Genomic DNA, 15,134 nt, shown 5'->3' with positions numbered 1-15,134 from the left:
ATGTAGCGCGTTCGGCTTAAACTGTAGATATCTAAACCCTATATCAAATTAAAGCTTATAGGACTGGCTATCAGACTATATTAAAAATTTTGAAAAAAAAATTAATTGTCGAATTTTTCACGACTTCTAAATGCGAGCGTCCGAATCACCTTTTGAACGTTACGTGTTAAAGCAACGTTTGTTTTTCGCTCAGTTAATGTGTTCCTCCGTTTCCGGGGCCAAAGCACTAAAAAACGTGTCTGCGATTTGCCATATTCAATTTCAGCAAAAAATAACAGAAAATTTTTGAAATAGGATTAAAAAAATGTGGAGTGATGGTACAAAAATCGCTCTTGAATAAAACGTATTTAGTCCCATAAGCTTTAATTTGACATAGGGGTTTTGATATCTACAGTTTAAACCGGACGCGCTACATCGCTTTCACGCGAGACACCCCTGAAGGTGCACGGTAACCTTAAACGGTCATCAACTATGTGCTCAATATATCTACATTTTGAAGGACACTTCCACCCCGCTTCTATATCCTGTGTGTCACCTGGAATACGCCTGAAAGCGGGGTTGGACGCGGCACCAAACTTTTCATGTTTGAATTAAAATACTATGCATACCGAACTCGGACACACCGTCCACGAAAAGCTCTATGTGCTTTTAAATTAATCTCCAAGCGTAGTTACAAAAACCCTTTTGCTAGAGTGGAAAAAGTCGCGAGACATGGCCTTATCTATACGACTCACAAGCAGATATCCGGAATCACACGACTGCGGCAAGAACTTAATGAGCTTTTCGGTTATGGCAACCTGACAAGTAGACTGCTGATATGGAATGATAGGAAGTATGACCTAGGTATTGGTCATTCTTGCGCTTAGCAACATAAATTGTCATGTGATCACCACTGATAGCAATAATAAGTTGTTCCCTAGGCTGACGTCATCTCTTTACCACCGGTGATAAATAACCGGGCGGAATGGCGATAGGTGTTTCTGGCGTAGACTGCAATTACAGGACAAAGCACGCGGATATTGTGTAGAGCCGCTGCCCTATTAAGGGCATTAAATGCATTAGACGCATCAATCAGCAGGATCGCGTCGGTGTCATCTGCTTCGAAGATTCTATGCATAGTGTGTATTGCAGCCTCGCTCCCTGATTTCTGCCCCCCGCGCACAATTGTAACGAGCCACTTGCCTCAACAACGTCCCGCTTGGCTATGATCATGACGCATTTCCCGCATATTCTCCTGATCACTTCTCCGACTCCTATTGGCCTCACAGCACCCTCTCCCTTATCTAGAGGGATGAAGCGACTCGCTAATAATGGCTCTATGGTCGAAGGATCTATGTAATGAGTACATAGAGTCTTTGCCATTGTAGCTATAATACTCTTAGAGCGCTGAGTCCACTACTTGCTCAAAGCTCTGTACAACAATGGTTAAACCATATCTACAAAAGCTACTAATTGTTATAATGAAATTAACTAAACTACGCTATTAAAAACTAGCCATCATAAGCCAATGTAAATAAGTATGTCTTCAACTGCGTCTTGAACTGGTCAGTAGAGGTAACGCTCCTGACTTCAAGAAGCAACTGATTCCATATCCTAGGAGCAACTACAGAAAAAATTCTATCACCAGTTGTCTTTAACGTGGATCTAGGCACAGCCAAAAGATTTTGAAAACTAGAACGAGGTAAACGTGGACTATTATGGTAGTGTAAAATTTCAGATAGATAACTTGGTGCCAAGCCATTAAGGCGCGTGTGTACTAAGAGTAATACCTTAAAATTTATGCTATAGCTTTACGGTAGCCAGAGAAGTTTAAACATGATACGAGTATTATGGTCCTTAACACTTAAACTTTTGATTTCGTCAACACGAGAAAATCCGTAAAATCCAATAAGCAAAGTAAATAAAAAGCAGACGTCAGAGAGAGAATTACTCCTAACATTAACTTCATCAATAGCTTGCGCTGTCTCGACGGACAAAGACTCTTTGGGCTACAGTAGACGAGCAAGCTTTCTTTTTGCTCCCTCGGCAGATGACTTCACGAGTGGATGACTAGTGGGGCACAACTCCATTCCGGTTGTAGTATGACCCCATCTAATTCCGTAGAGGGCAACTTCAATGGGGGAGGCAACCATTACCAGCCCGACTTATACTTAGACACAGTTAATGGAGCCTTTGATTCTGGCTGCAAATGCAGAAGGCCTGGAACCAAACGACGAAGCGATTGGTCCTGATGCTTCATACCAGATCCCGGAAAGAAGAACATCTGAAACAAAAACAACGAGACTCCCGTCTCAAAACCATTTAATTTGAACAGGCGATCGATAGTAACAGCAAATTATGATAAATATTACATGTAGTAGAACAATGACCATTTAGAAAACAATATCGCACTAATCCCAAAGAAGACAATGACGCGATAAAATGCAACGCCAGAGAAAAAAAATCCCCTAACGTTCATAAAACATGCCATTAAGCTAAACTAGCAAGGTTGCTAACAACACGCCAGCTCAAACTTCGGGCCAGGTCAGGCCACAATCGCGGGCCAAATTAGGCCAAAGACATGGGCCAAACTAGGGCCAAACAAGGCCCAAAATCACGGGCCAAATCAGGTCACAAATACACGGGCCAAATCATACTACAAATATGGGCCAAGTCAGGCCAAAAACATCAGCCAAATCAGGCCAACAACACAGGCCAAATCAGGCCGAGAACACGGACCAAATAGGGCCAACACATGCTTCAAAAACTGCAAAAAAATCAAAAAAGCACGCCAATTAAGACACGTTTACATGCTATGTGGATACAGAAAAGGAAATTCACCGAAAGTCTAAAGGTAGTGCTAACATTCTGAATTTTGGTCAGCCGCGAAAGACCGACGGATAGATAAATTTGCCTCTGTCCGGGCCCTTCTACCAGAAGGTTGCTTATCGCTGGGAGGGCAAAAGCTTCTTCCACGAACGGCTTAACTTGACATTCCTAGCGTAGAAAAGGCCACAAATAAGACGAGGCCCATTCTGGAATGATCGAGGTACCGCAACCGGCACATTATGTCAGATGATGGACGGAATCGACTACGAGGTTGACTGAGCTACATATCCAGTTGTTATCGCCACTCCAGTCTTGCACTAGGGCGTCCACCCCACTATGGAGCCAGAAGAAGCGAACTTCGAGTTAAACCGTTGGAGCTGAGCATTGTAATAAGTTGCAAAACGGTTGATTTCGTGGGAATCCTACTCAGCATCCACTAGACGGAAAACGGATAGATTCATCTTTATCGACAAACCTACTGAGCTCAGCAGCTTTCTCATTCAGTGATTTGGGATGCACTGGGACTCGAGTGATATATCCCATGCAAAAAAAAAAAAAAAAAAAACTGAAATATAGATAATGCAACCGAATGAAGGTGCCCTTTAGAACTACCTATGGACACTCTTCTGTCGGCGCTCAGACCATCGGTGAAAATTTTTACCTTCTTATGCGTAAGCCGGTCCGCGAAGGACAGTAACATAGAGTAGATAGCTTTCGGGTTTAGAAAAGTAGAGCTTTGGCCAAGGTCATCAGACGTGAACATACCGGTGGCCGTTAAAACGTCCAACGATGCTGAAAATCTGCCAAAGGCGACAAGATCACTTGCATCAGAGAAGATGACAAAAGACGTATTAGCCGGAGGTCGAAGAAAATAACCATTAAATGAATCGATGTTCGAGTACCAGAATTTCAACTCTTCCAAAAGTGTTCAGCAGGGAAACGATAGGCGTGATCCCATCCTGACTGAGACTCGATCGCCGGGTGCATTTGTCTAGTGAAAAAACATGAAATAGAACTCCCTGCTATGGAAACCGAAATTGTGGAGCCCACTATTCTGACTAATTTGCGATATGAAAGTTACTCGTCCGTGATTGCGGTGCCCAAAAGATTTTTATGCTTGAGGACCTTCTTTTCTGGAATTTGAAAAGTCATTGCATTTGTATTGATTACAAAACCCAGCCATTCGCCTATCTGCATAGGTTGCTAAAGAGACTTTTCTTCATTAACAAGAAGACCTGCAGAATCTAGCTCTTTGTTCTGAATAAGTTGCGGGCGCGACAGCAGAACACACATCCGGCTGGCTTCCAAAACCGTCTTCAAGATAAACAAAGCTGGTATGCCCATTGGAACGCCAGCACTTCCTCAACGGACTCAACAATTTGGTAAAACAATAACAAGCGCCACTAAGGCCGAAAGACAAAACTGTCACACACACACACACACACACACAAAAAGAACACGTTATCGATTGACCACGTAAAGCCGAGGTAACCCTTGATGCTCTGAACAGATACCCACGTGGTTCTAAACCAATTTAAGGTTCCATGTAAAAAAACCGTGGCCTTCCTCGACACTTGAGACAAAGAGCGAAGATCTTCATACTTGAACTTAAATTTGACCACTTAACTGTTAAAGTGTCTTAGATCAATTACTAATGAGTTAACACAGAAAGGAGGAATACTGTGTTCAACGATACAGCCATTTGGTAAGAGCTCACCTATTTGCCTGGGTAACGAATTCTGAATACCGAAAGGCTGATTTGTTATCGGGCAAAAAACACGGGGGCAGATACTTCACAAAAGGAAGCCTGAACCCACGCCGAATAACGTCTAGAACAAACTCTGGAGAATCTAAACGGATAGATACATACATAGACGGCGTTTTATTAAAATCATCCTGCATTCTTACAACTAAATTGCGTGAATTTATAACAAATTGCGGAAAAAATCGTATAAAGCGCAAACACTTATCTACCAATTTTTCCTTGGAACAAAAAGTGTAAAAATCCATACATCATTTAATTATACATGAGTTCGTTGCAGCACTTATAATAAATGAGTCAGTCTGTGGCTAAAGCTGCGGCGATCGAAATTAAATCGGCGGAGCGTCAAGATTCGAATGGGGATATTTTACATGAGATCCAGCAATGAAGGCGCTGAAAGTTTTTATCGCGGTGATCGATTGTTTATTTCGTACCAACGTCGATGATTCTCGCAAACTAAAAATAATTACATCACCAAAATAACTACTATGAACATATAAAAGGAATAACTAAAAGGTAATTACTATCAAATGCGGGATTATATGAGGAAACAACAGCGATTTTATACAAAGGAAAACCTCTGCACAGAGTTTATATAGCGGGCAGAACTAACAAATAACGACACGAAGAAAGAAAATGCGTGTTCCTATGAAAGACAACACGCAAACAACGAATATCCTAACGTGAAAAATTATTAGTTCTAAACGACTAGGGACCAATATAAGTGAAACTAACAAAAGATTTATAGCGTAACATAAGCTAGAATGCTCCTAAAAAGCATAAGCACGTGCTCCTGAGAGGAAACTAACTCAACCTGAATTGATCCCTTAAAGATGAAATGAAACGGGTGAAAACAACAATAAACTAAAAGATCGCGTACTTACATATCTAGCCCACGCAGTAAACCTCTAAACTGAATCGCTAGACTTATAACGACGATAAACTGCCTTGTAGTACTGTGCAAGCGAAAAAACAATCGTCCTCAGAGCGATTACAAATTTGAACTAGCCCGAGAGCCTTTGCGCGGCGAAAAGAACAGAAACCATAACACTGTCAGTCTCTTCGTTTTGGTAGATTGCAGTTGATATATCCGTTTCTTTCTGAGGTTGTTTGCTGGCTTGTTGGTGGCTGGAATTAGGTCGTAGATCTCGCTAAACAGGTTGTTAGTTGTCGACTGAAAGAGTTGCAGAGTCAGTTTTTCTTGATGATCTCGTAGGTTGTCTATTCCGGCACGCTGAAGGATATTTTCGCATAATATCCTCGGGAAAATGCACCAGAGAGCCCTCCTCTGGACTCTCTCTAGTTCAACTTGTAGATACCTAGGTAATGCGTAATGCAACTCTGGGAATGCGTAGTCTCTCGCAGATCTAATACATGCACAGTAATAAGCTACAAGATCTTTGGATGGAATATGTACCCGTTTGAGCTGATTATAATTAAGAAAATAAGCTGGGAAAATTAAATACCTGGGAGAGCCGATATCTTGGCTCTAAGCAGCAATGATTTTGACCAGCACAAAAGTTCAATGCTCTCTGGCGAATATAGCGAATGTAGATTTTACTTGACTCGTGGCTAGTCGACTAGATTTCTCTGGAAGCGCGTGGGAGACCGGACTGGTTGACTCAGCAAGCAGTTCTTCCCGGGGCGAATGAGATTAAAAGTGGGAACGAGGTTCTCCTTGCGACAAGTCCGACGCCAGCTTTGCCAGGTGCGAGTATAAAATGGGGCCGTATACTCGGCTTGTTTGTATCTTCACGAAAGGCCCCTGGAATTAAAATAAACAGGAGAAGGAAAATGGAAAGTTACAAAGGAAATGGACTATGTAACCAGCGGTCTCTCAAGTAAACCACAGTCTTTCCAATGAGTCCAATACCAAATTTGGAATCTATCTCGTTTTGAAAAAGACACGAAATTTGGTGACTTTTATGATCAGACTTCGTCACTTCAATATTCCAGAATCCACCATAGATTCCGATCGAGTCTTCTCTTCGAGCAGTTTCTTCAAAAATGCTAAATAAAAATGTCGGTCAAGAATACCCAAAATTTTCTGATAATGGTCGTGTTGTTGTAATCAGCCGCTCCGGAGCTCATTATAAAAGGGATACGTCGCTTGTCTACTGTTTAGAAGTGCTTGTAAGTGATGAAGTCACCGGATTTCCATTTCGATTGTCACAACGAGCTAGGAGATTGTATTAGGAAAAACAAACAGATTCGGTTCGTAAGCATCCCCCAAGGATCCCTCATCGCCATCGCCGAGAAAAACAATTCGGGGCTCTAACAACCCTTGCTACTTTGAGAATGCTGGAAATGTCTCGGTGAGTAATGGTTTGTACATAAACTGCCCGTATTGCCTGACTTTTCTTTAAATGGATAGTCTATCGGTTGAGCATAACAGTATGGGTATTAAGGCTACAATTACCTTTTATTGAACACACAGCTAAAAGACTAAAACATAAAGCCGGAGAGAACAAGATCATTACATACAAATGAAAGGAATTAAATTAGAACAATACTTTGAAAGGAAGGCGAATATATAGCTTTTCAAATAAAAATATTAAGCTTCTAATTAAGAAATAGTTTATCAGCGAGATTATATACATCAGCATACACCCCCTCATCTACTCAAATCAGCAGCAATTCAGTCGGAAGGTGTTTTTTGAATGATTGCTTTGGTTTTAATTTCAAAGACTAAGGGATTTTGTTCCAGATTTTAGCTCCAAGCCTTGAGAAGGATTGGTTCCTGCTGTTTTGTCCGTGAATGAATTACATGAGATTTAGCAGCAGCCGCAGCTCTGGTGTTAAGCTACCAGGTAACCTGGGTGAATAGGTTCTTCAGTGGAGTTAAGTAATATAGCATACTTTCTTATGGTTTACTGGCTGATAAATTATGCGGGATGTTGGGTGAACACGGGAAAAGTTTGTAAACCACAAGGCTGTGCCTCATGATTTACAAACTTTTCAAACATCACAAACAAAACTTTCACAAACATTGCAAACAAAAGCGACAAAATTGGAAGACAACAACATCAAGCTGTCTGCACTCATTGAAACACTGTCCAGCTATTTTGTCTACTCACAGTACACCCTTTACCTCAACCAAACTTTGTTTCTATTGACTCAGCTTGAATTTAATCTTGGAGTCCTTGTGAAAATTTGCAGAAAGTTTAAAATGCTTAAACTTGGCAAAAACTATCAATAAAAGCTAAAATCTCAGGTAGCAAACAGAACTGCCACAAATCTTGAGTGCACATCCATTTTGCAATTGGTTTTTGTCCTCACCAGTAAATAAATCAGTAAATATCTAGATGAAAATCCAGTTAGTTTGTCACTACAATTTTCTTAAGATAAAAACATTCCAACGTATCCTTCTTGACGGGCAGTTTGGGGAATTCTAGTCAAGAATTTCTGAATTTCTTTCCCTTTGTAAACCGTACAGTTTTGACGCCATAAACACGGAGTTTATGGCGTCAAAAGAGTTCTCTTTGTTTCCTCCAAACCAAAGGTATTTGACAAATTAAAATCTCAGAATTCACCCCTTGTGTGGCCATTGATTGGAATGGAAGATGTTTCCGTTTTCTATGGGTATACTGGCAAATATTCAAATGGGTTTTGATCAATGAGAGCATGCATTGTGGCTAATTTATGTCATAAAACATGTTAACCCTAATTACAATCTTCTTGGAATTTTAAAGCTTGAAAATTTTTGCAGACTTAAAATATCGTTATACACACATCAAATTAACGCTCTCTTTCTAGCGAGTGCCCCCTCTAATTAGCAGCCCCATCAAATTTGATTTTGTTAATAAGTGCGCATGCCTTTAATGTGTAAGCACCCACAAGCGCCCCTATTCCGATTCAGTGTAAACCCGGCTTGAGTACATCTCCTACTATTATTACGCAAATTGTCAGAGTATATTTATTGCCTTTATATTTTCGGTTACTGTTCCTTTCTTGAAAAAAAAGCAACAACAGCAAGAAATTGTACAGCCACATGAGCGCACACACAAAAAACCTGCAATGAAAACTTTCCCTATAATTTTTTCAAGTCAAAACAAGAAACTCTCAATTCCTTGAATAACATGACTCTTTCTCTCATTTCAATTATCCTTTAAGTTTTTTAAACAAAGCAACATGAGGGCAGCAGTAGTGGATGGCTTTTTCTGGACTGACTCACTTCAACCTGTCTGGCTCTGCATGCATCAGCGCTTACTATGGTTTTCTATGGGATTGTGCAAGCTGGGCTGGATTAGTCATTGATAAAGTGGATTACTTTCAAGAAAAAGTATAGAAAAGTTAAACAAGCACTATAACTCAGTGGGGCGGGCCCATCTGTTGAAGTGAATATCTCAATTTTGTTTCCTTTTCTGTTTGCTGGAAATAAATTCTATTCTTTCCAAGCTAGAGTTTGGTAGTAGCGGGGTTCCCACGCATGCAAAGCACGCGTGGGGTAGAGCCCCATACCCATGGAATATGGTCAACCTCTTTTCGTTTGGTTGTCACGCGGTTGACCGAGCGTACGTACGTACGTACGTACGTACCTTCAGATTGCACGGGTAGGGTAGGGGAGACTATCAAAACGAAGGGAGGGGTGTCTCAGGCGAGTCTTGGAAAATGCACGTCTTTTATATGTTATCATTAATATTACGAACTTGGGAGCTCCGCTTTTAGGCTTGGCTAAATATATATATAAGTGGTTATAAAGGAGTTGTGTAGCGAGGGATAACAGATGGCTTTCCTACTGTAAAGATTGAAAATTTGAAGATTTATCTAACTATGATCAACTGAAGATGCTGAAGAGGGGCCCAGTCCTCATTGTGCCCTCATCAGTGCAAAGGAAGTCATACTTGTAGATAGACAAATCAAATTTAAAACCCCCATACTTGTAGATAGACAAATCAAATTTAAAACCCCCTCTAGATGAGGAATGTGTTTTGAAGAAAAATTGCAAGAACAATAGGGGCAGTGATGTTGATGAGGTTCCTTTACCTGTCCAGGTTTCTTTGTCCAATCACATTGTTAGTATATAATTGTGTTCTGCCGATCAAATTTAAATATCAACTTGAAAAAGAATACTGGAATTCTGGCTGATACTGTGCTGTCTGTGAAGCTATCTTGATTAGCCAACCAGTCCCATATGTCCAGGGAGGACGACAAGACTGTTCTGGTGAGATTTTAATTCGTAAATAAGTCCTTTTTCTTTCATATGTACTAGTTAGTATGGAATACTTCATATTGATGAACGTCTTATGACTCATTTTAATTTTCTTAGTTCACTATTCAGCCTTTAGGTGAGAGTATAAACTTAAGAGGAAAAATGTAACAGAATGAAGAATGTAACAACAAATGGTTCAAACCAAGATAAATTCACTTACTAAATTCACAAATATCAATGAGTGGTTTTCAATACTAAGGCCTAATTAATCCAAGAGGGGCATTTAGCAAAAGAAAACAATGATGCTTCTATGAACATCAGTTTTGATTTCCTTTGAACTAATTTTATATATGGCTGGATGTACTAGGTGTATCTGAGAAGACTAAACAATCACTAACCCTCAGTATTGCTCTGGCTCACAGAAAAAATAAAAAATGGTATTTCACAATTAATGACTGATGTCTGTGGGATGTTCAGACGCAATTGTGTAAATTGCGCAAACTTAATTTTCTGAGTAGTTAACTTTTCAAAGTTTAATGATTTTTATTTTAATCCAGACCAAAAAAATTACTTTATTGTTATAAAGGTATGTGGATGAAATTTTTTCTTTCCTTTTTTCTTTCCAATGATAACAGCAATGACATCTCAGTAAATATTCCTTTTTACATTTAGTGTACAGACTTTTGTATTTATAGAAGTGTGTTGAGAAAAAAGGAAAGGAAACTAGACGCTCGAGGAGCGTTCACTCGGGCTTCGTTTATAGCCATGACATTCACCCAAAACACGAGTATAATTATAACATACATAATTTGCATGACGAGATCTGAATTGTTGTACTTTTATTGACACTGTAACATCATTATGTTCATGTGCATTAGTCATGTTGACAACTTTTTCTAGTAGATCACAGTGTTCATCATGTCTTCTACTAAGCACATACAACTCCATGCGAAGTGCAAACCAACACTCACGATCGCTTGTACAGTAATAATTGTGATTATGTACGAAACACCAAATCTTACTTTACAAGTATTGAACCCAATAAAAACCAATAACAGAAACCGGGGATACACTTACTTTAGAGCAACTGGGTATACTAGTCCTGGAGAAAGAACAAGTAAGATCTCTAGCAAAGACCATTGGAGAGGACATAAAAACAGGAGCCGGAATTTATGTAGGTTAAACAGGAGGCATAAGTTGCAGCTTTGCATGAGCGTGCTGCTAATCTGGAAAGAGAAATGGGCGCCACTTGTAATGAGAATAAGATGCCACTGGAGGAACGAATTGCACGACTGGAGGCCTCTCAAGGCAGGATACCCCTTCCACGGGGAAGGGCAACCAGATCAATCGAATGCAGAAATTGCCATAAGCTGGGCCACTGCATGAGAGAATGCCCGGAGACTACTTGCTTTGGATGTGGCCGTCGAGGGCATATGCAGGGCTCTATTAAGTGTCAGCGTGGGAACCGGGGAAACAGAGTGGGGAAGTGAGTGAGAATCGACTCGCTTCCCAGCCACCCCCTTCTGACCCAGGCGAAGAACATTACATAAACAAACCAACGTTGAGCAACTTTGCGAAGGGGAACAAGTTGATGCCTACGGCGTCTGTGGAAGTTCACCTTGTCAGCGAGGACATAGTTGCTTTGTGCGACACTGGCTCGGGTGGCATGGGCATGGGGCTGAGTTTGATCAATGAAGATGTGTGTAGTCGATGGCGTCGCAAAGTAGGAAAAAGGATTACACCAAACACTCGTAGACTTACAACTGTGGCTGGACAAACATTGGACATATTGCGAGAGATTGTTTTGGATTTCGTCCTTAATGGTGAATTAATACAGCAGGAGATGTTTGTAGTACGTGGGATGACCCAGCAAATTATTCTTGGATGGGACTTTTTGTTTAGTGCATAGAGCTGTCGTGGATATAAGAGCGGGTATTTTGTGTTTTAACGGCGGATCAGCTCCTTTGTTAAGCAGAGAGGAACTAGCCCCAGAACCGGGTATGGTGCGATTATGTGACCAAACACAAATACCATCCAGATCAGAGAAACTTGTTGTGGGGCAGACTGATGGTACAGTGGGATAGCAGTACAATGTCTTAGTGGACCCTCAAAATGTGTTTGCTAATGAAGATGGATTGGCAGTTGCAAGAACCGTATCAGCAGTAGAAAAGGGGTGTTGTACAAGTGCAAATTGTTAATGTGGCCAACACTGACTTGACAATTGAGGCTAGGGTACCATTGGGGGTTGGATACCCCGTGAGACCAGATTTACAGATGGAGTGTGCAGCGATATTTATGTTTGAACTTGAGGAGTTGATATCACCGGAAGTGGTCGGCGAGGTTACGGTCCTACCTGGTGAAGCAAGTAATCGAAAGTTGCCGGATATTGATTTGTCCGAATCAGAGTTAACAACGGAGCAGGTGGATCAAGTTCAAGAATTACTCTTGGAGTTTAGTAATGTATTTAGTGAGGATCGTAGGGATTATGGCAGAACCATTATGGCCGTTGCAGTTTGAAGGATGGGGTAGTTTACCGGAGATGGAAGCCTACAAACAAAGTTGAATGGCAGTGGCAAGTAGTCCCTCCAAAGACGATGCGTGAAAATGCCATTTATTCGTTACATGATGAGTCTGGACACTTTTGTCAGACGAAAACTCTGAACAAGGTGAAAGATCGATATTTCTGACCAGGAATGTCCACAGACGTGCAAGATTGGTGCACGAAATGTGTGAAGTGTCAACGGAAACGCGATGCATTGCCGAATCTGAGAGCCCCACTTCAACCTTTTATCACCGCTAGACCACGTGAGCTCGTCAGAAACATTTAACGCAAAAGCGTCAATTACATGCCTGCCAATTTCTTCAGCACTCCGCTCGACCAGTTCGTGTCCAGTCCCCCGACAGTTCCTCTGTTACATATTTAACGAAACAGCAAAACTTATAGATTTAACCTTACTATTCTGTCAGTATCCTTAATCCAATTCGCTGTTGTTAGCGCCACCTTCGAAGTTGTGTTCACGAACATTCTTGATTTCTTCAGCAAGTGAGGTGTTCTTCTGAGCATCATATTTTGTTGTTAAATCGGCCGTCACAGTTTTGCCAGTATTTTCATAGTCTGGACTCACATATGGTTCATTTGTTATCTCGTGAGAACTAGTATGAACTTTATGAACTTTGCACATTTTGCTAGCTTTCAAGCTATGAAGTTCGTGGACCGGTTCATTTCGAAAACACTCGACATTATTTAGCGTGGGCCTGCCACAAACGGCGTGTGCGTTTGCATATGGGATGAGCGTATACGACAAGAATCTTTGCAACGTGGATTTCACAACACAGCATTCTGAAAATTATGTTGGTTACGAAGAGTGAGCACATGATAATAAAAAATTATTGGATGAGGCATTTGTGATATCCGGAATAATCAAGGTCGAGGTAAGTGTTATCAGCCGAAGCCGCTGGATGAGGCTGATAACACAAATCGAGACGGGTAACCCGAAAACACTGACCCCCAGTCCATGGACCCCCTTCGCACCTGGTCCACGGACCCCTGTACGAACCGGTCTACGGACCCCCTATGAAAAGACAATAATACAATGACAACTCGACCTACCGTTATTTTTTTGCTCGCGGTGGCAAAAGTTTTAATGTTAATATTCCAAATATTACCGTGGCAATGAAAGGAGGAAAAAAGCCGACTAAAAAGTTAAAAAAAAAGAAGGAAAATACCGATAACTTAGCTAACTTGTGTATATACATCTTTTTGCATTCGCTGCCACTAATTGCCTTCGCCATTTTTTTCGGCTCATTCCCCCGCGTGTTAATTGACTCGTCCTAGTCTTCCACAATACAATTCCTTCTCTTCTCTACGTTCTTTCTCTTGGTGCAACCATGGATGACTGGTGAGCTTTTGAATTCAATCAGCTTTGTTCTTTTGTTTTATTGTGACATCTACATCTAAAACAGTTTACAAATATATGTTGATTTCTTTAGCAGCAATTTCGTCTATGAAATTATGTCAAGTGACGAGGTGAGTTGAATTTGTTATATTTCAAATGAACTTTTTTATTTCAGTTCAGTTTATCAGTTTTAGTTCATTATTTGTAAGCTTGTTAGTACTTTGTCCAACTCAATGCACCGGTGGTGATGTCCACTTCAGTTCGCTACTTAGTTGCCAAGCCTTTGAACAGGAGTCTGAAGGTGACCTGGCTTTTTGAAAGCTGCGCGGTATTTTCCCTGGTCTATCAATCATTGAATAAAAGTCGCCCTGCTGAAAAATTTGGCAGCTAAACACATAATTGTCAAATATCGTGATCTCTAATCAGTCTAATGAACATGGACATCTTTCTTTGTCGAAGGAGCACTATTTTGTGAAGCCTAGGTCGAGTCAATGAACACGCGGGGGGATTGAGCCGAACAATACTCTAAAGAACTGCCATAATTAACGCAAAGCTTTTCGCTATTGCCAGCTGTCGATAAGCCCACGAAGGTTTATGGAAAGTCAGCTATGTTAATCGGTAATATTTTTTCAAATAATTTATAAAACAGCTTTTTATGCGGCAACATAGTAACCGACACTACGGACCAGTTACCAAGGTCTGTATTGTGACAACACAACCTTATTCATTGAACCACTCGAAACAAAGGAAAAAAGTTCGCGACTACTCCAATTTCAATGCTAATAGGTTTCTTTATGAACTACAAGAAACAGAATGGGATATTCTTTCAAACATTGACGCAAAAAAATCATTCACAACTTTTTACAAAAAAATAAACTCCTTGGTAAATAAGCATGCTCCGATGAAAACTCTCTTCAGGCGCAGGGAAAAAATATTATCAAAACCATGGATCACCAAAGGAATGCGAACTTCAAAACGAATAAAAAATAATCTATTTTTTAATGCTGACTGGGAGAACTATAAATTATACCGAAACAAATTAACTAGCCTAACGCGTTTAAGCAAGAAAAACTATTATGAACGTTATATTTTGAAGAAAATATTAACAACTCCAAAGAAACGTGGAGAGGTATAAATGATATCATTTCAAGAAATACTAATAGTAACCAATCATAAATACACCGCCTTGTTAACGCCGACTCGGAAACGATATTCAACCCAAAGGAAATAAGTAATTCTCTTAACACTTTCTTTGCAACTGTTGGACATCAGTTGGCTTCGTGTATTCCTTCTTCGTCGCTGGATCATGATTTTAGTACTTTTCTTAGACCCGCCAATAGAAAGTTCCTTTTATTTTGACCCTTTTGTTCCTGCGCACGCAGAAGTTGTAGCTGAAGTCAATCTACTACCAAATAACAAAGCCTAAGGACTCTATTCATGACCGGTCAGTATTTTGAAATTGTCTAGCCATATTATCTCCCAACCTTTAGCTCAAAATTTTAATGTTTCAGTATCC

The sequence above is a fragment of the Stylophora pistillata genome, chromosome 8, assembly GCF_964205215.1.
Source record: "Stylophora pistillata chromosome 8, jaStyPist1.2, whole genome shotgun sequence".
Lineage (NCBI taxonomy): Eukaryota > Metazoa > Cnidaria > Anthozoa > Scleractinia > Pocilloporidae > Stylophora > Stylophora pistillata.
This window is presented reverse-complemented; position numbering follows the sequence as displayed.